Below are 4,525 nucleotides of genomic sequence, written 5' to 3' on the forward strand. Positions count from 1 at the left end.
GAACCAGTCCATTGTTCCATGTCCAGTTCTAACTGTTGCTTCTTGAGCTGCATACAGATTTCTCAGGAGGCAGGTAAGGTGGTCTGGTATTCCCATCTCTTGAAGAATTTTCCACAGTTTGTTGTGATCCACACAGTCAAAGGTTTTGACGTAGTCAATGAAGCAGAAGTAGATGTTTTTCTGAACTCTCTTGCTTTGTCGATGATCCAGCGGATGTTGGTGATTTGATATCTGGTTCCTCTGCCTTTTCTAAATCCAGTTTGAACATCTGGAAGTTCTCAGTTCACATACTGTTGAAGCCTGGCTTGGAGAATTTCGAACGTTACTTTGCTAGTGTATGAAACGTGTGCAACTGTGCGGTAGTTTGAATATTCTTTGGCGTTGCCTTTCTTTGGGATTGGAATGAAAACTGACCTTTTCCAGTCCTGTGGCCACTGCTGAGTTTTTCAAATTTGCTGGCATATTGCCACCAACCAAAAAAATGGCTCATTAATTGTGGGACACCCACCCAATGAAATCCTATATGAAATGAAAAGTAGTCAGCACCCACTAGCTGCAGAGTGAAGCGGAGGGCATCACACCATTTACATACAGTCGGGAAATATGCAAAATGCTAGCTCTAGTTTTTGCAAGCATAAATAAACACCAACAGTATGAAAACAGGCATAGGAAGAGAAACCACAGACAGTGGAGATACATCTGCGGGAGGGAAGAGGAAACCTGGATACAAAAGGGCTCCCTGAAGACGGGAGCTTCAGTCACATCTGGAGTATTTCTTTACAAGGATCAAGAGAAATCAGGTAAGACTCATGCATTCAGTGAATGCTGAGTGCCCACTAGGTGAGGGGCAGGGGTGGGACCCATGCAAAACTACACCCAAGAGTCTGGGGAAATGCTTCCTGATTCACACCCTTTTCTGGCATCCACCCCCACCTTCTCCCCAGCAGGCAGCACAACAGCGCACAAGGTGAGCTTCAGCAGGCGGCTTCTTACCCACATCTGAGCGTGCATGCACGCAAACACAGACTTCAAGAGGAACAGAGCAACATAGCAATTTTCTCTATTTTTTTTTTCATAAAGAAACAGAAAAATTCAGATCCATCTTTCACAGGATGATAAGAAGAAAAAAAAGAACAAAAATATACCAAGAAAAAAGCTACCAGCAAGACAAGAGAAACCCAGTTTCCAGCAGGAAAAGGTATGCAAATCCCAAAGCCATAAACCCACAAAGGCCGAGGAGGAAATTCAAACAGGAAACAAATGTATGGAAAATGGTTAACCTCAGGAGCAGCTGGAATCCCCACTCCCACCCCCAACCCCTGCACACTTGGGGGAGGGGGTTGAGGGGACTCCTGGGGGCTGAGGCGGGTCTGGGGGTTCCTACCCACTGGCTTCACAAATGACAGGGAGCAAAGGACCATGAGAGAGGCCAGGTGTCTAGAGTGAGAGATGGGGAGCAGGCCCAAGAAGGTGGGGGACACTGGGCCATGTAGGGGAGGCTGGGGGCTCCCCAGAGACTGTCTCAAGCTCGGATGACTTGTGGGTGTCTCAGCCGCAGCAAAGTATCTGTCACAGAAACAATGAAAGCACCACTTTATTCTATTTCCAGTTTTTTAAAAACGCCCAGTCCTGGGAGTATGGGGACCAGGAAAAGCAGAGCTCCTGGGCACACAGGATCTGAGCCGTCCGTGAGTCACACACGGTGCCACTCAGTGTGCGCCCGTCAGCTCTGGGGACCCGCGGGGCCCGTGCGTTCAGTCGACTGGTTTCCTACCTACAGCAAGTCTCTGCAAGGCCCTGGCAAGATCCGACCACCACCCAGCCTGTCTGGGTTTGCCTGGGACATGCCTGACTCCAGCACTGAAAGTCTCACATCCCGGAAAAACTGGGACAGTTTGGTCACCCTACGCTTTCCAGGAGAGGAAATCTGATCAGAGAGGTGAAGTGGTCAGACCCAGGCCCAACTGCCAAGACAGGGTTCAAAGAATCCACAGCAGCACAGAAAGATCAAGGGCAGCCAGATCAGAGCAACTCTGAGGCTCCACAACACGCTCTTTTGATCGAGAGTGGCTAAGGCTCAACGCTGGCTCAGGGCTGGTGAGGCGGGCAGACCCGGCTGCCACCCGAGTCGGCGTCTAGAGGACTGTCTCCTTGGGAAGCAGTTTGGCAACTTGCAGTTTGTGCCGTGAAACTGTTCCTAGCCTTTGACTGAATGATACTATGCTGGGAAATCCATTCTAAGGAAATTATCCCTCTTTTTATTATTATTAAAAAGCTACTGGAAAGAAAATGTTCTCTGCAATATTATCTAGAAGAGAAAATAAACCTGAACAGTCCATAGAGGGTAATGGCTTCGTACATCATGACCCGTTTGCCCGAGGACACTGCTGCAGAACCACAGCGCTGTAACATGGAGGGCTGTACAGCGACATGGAAAACTCGGACAGTGCACGCTGTGTTTTATGGGAGGGAATAAAGATGTGTCTACAACTTGGCAAAATGCTTGACTGAGGATCAGGCTGGAAGGGAATATGCAGAGTGGTGGGTGTGGTGGGGATAAGGGAAGATTTTTAAAAATTAAAGCTAGTTTTTAATCCCCTTGTATCATCTTTTCGAAAGCAAGAGAGACACAGTTTTCCACACAGATAGGTGCATATAACCGCTTAGAAACATCACTGAGGTGGTTTTTATGGCACTGGTGGAACTAGCAAATGGTAGGAGACAACCTGAATATCCATCAAGAGGGCAACAGTTAAATAAAAACTGGTACATCCATACAGTGGGGTTCAAATAGCTGTTTAAAAGAATGAGGCAGCTGTAGTTATGAGACCATCATTAAGATGCACTGCGTAAGAAAGGCTAGATGAAGACGTGTGTAGAGAATGTGACTATTTGTGTCGCAATGACACACACACATACAGATATATCTATATTCCTACACACACAGAGACTGTTTCGGGAAGGAACTCGGGGGAGGGCTGTGGGGGCGTGGATGACGAGGGTGGGAGGGCACTCCCCTCCCCTCCACGCAATTGGTATGGGTAGTGGGTTAAACGGGGTCCCGCCCCCGAAGTACCCCAGCACCACTCTTCATAACTGCCCCAAATTACAACTTAAACTTCTGTTAAGAGCAGAGTAGGAAAAAATCAACTGTAGCGCATTAATACAATAAAACATACTCAGGAATACAAACTAGTGACCCATCAAAATGCGTGAGTCTCACAAACAGTATGACTGTTGAGTGAAAGCCAAGCCGGACACACATAAGACACCGGGTGTAATTCCATTTACCTGAAGTTCAAGAACAGGCAGAAATGACCTGCAGCGGGAAAGGCAAGAACAGCAGTTACCTTGGAGGGTGGTGACTTGGAGGGGGGCTGGGGGGCTTCGGGTAGAGTTCTACGTGTTGATCTCAAGGGTAGTTTCTCAGAGTGAATATGTGTAAAAAGTCATGGAGCTGTACCCTTAAGAGTTGTTCATTTTATAGTATATAAATTAAGCTTTCACTTAAAAAAATTAAAAGCAAAGATTAAAAATTATGAGGGAACAAGAGATCCCATATAAAGAGCTATACACCTCATTTTAAAGTGCTTTGATGAGGAGTAACCAAAAAAGATCTGTGTACAGCACAAAAAGTCAGTACAACAAACTCCCAGGAACTTTCCAGAAGCACATGGGGTTTTGGCATACCTTCATACAGCAAGTCACTCACCAGGAGCTGGTGGCCAGCCGGCCTGTGTGCCTGCCAGCTGGGGGCCTATGTCATCCATGCCTGCCATGGGTCCTTGGTACTGGAGCTGACCTTGAATTGCTTTCTGCCTCCACGGCAATGAGAAGGACAGCAACCTCTCTGTGGGCACAGGAGCCCTGTGGGAGCAGCCAGCCGAGCTGGACAGAGCAGGCACCCACTGGTCAGTCACAGGGCCGCCATGCAGGAGTGGGTGGGGTCCAGGACACTGCAGGGTGGTCAAAGTTAAGGTTTGAAGGAAGAACATGGATGTGCCAGGCATGAAAGGAAGGGTTAGGCAAGGGTTTCCCCAGGCAAAGGGGGCCACATGTGCAAAGGCACAGAGTATGGAAAAAACAAGAGAGATGCAGACGCCCAAAGCAATCCACAGACTCAGTGCAATCCCTATCAAACTGCCAAGCGCATTTTCCACAGAATTAGAACAAACACAGTTTTTACATTTGTTCTTGTTGTTCAGTCGCTCAGACGTGTCCAACTCTTTGCAATCCTATGGACTGCAGCACGTCAGACCTCTCTGTCCCTCATCATCTCCAGAAGTCTGCCCAAGTTCATGTCCATTGCATCGATGGAAACACAAAAGACCCAGAATAGCCAAACCAAATCCTGAGAAAGAAAAATGGAGCTGGAGGAATCAGGCTCCCTAACTTCAGACTATACTACAAAGCTAGTCATCAAAACAGCATAGTACTGTTTGGATCCACCTCCTACAGTAATAAAAATAAAAACGAAAATAAACAAATGGGACCTAGTTAAACTTAAAAGTATTTGCACAGCAAA

General features: G+C 47.4%; 1 long non-coding RNA gene across 1 annotated transcript; it reads left to right on the forward strand.

Annotated features, from left to right (window-relative positions):
• The first annotated feature begins 1,006 nt into the window (after positions 1-1,006).
• LOC138991696 (uncharacterized) lies at positions 1,007-2,290 on the forward strand. The gene is made up of 2 exons (XR_011467564.1): positions 1,007-1,198; positions 1,610-2,290. It is a non-coding gene; the product is annotated as an uncharacterized lncRNA (long non-coding RNA).
• The last annotated feature ends 2,235 nt before the right edge of the window (positions 2,291-4,525 follow it).

Source organism: Bos mutus, chromosome 18, assembly GCF_027580195.1.
Source record: "Bos mutus isolate GX-2022 chromosome 18, NWIPB_WYAK_1.1, whole genome shotgun sequence".
In the NCBI taxonomy this organism is placed as follows: domain Eukaryota; kingdom Metazoa; phylum Chordata; class Mammalia; order Artiodactyla; family Bovidae; genus Bos; species Bos mutus.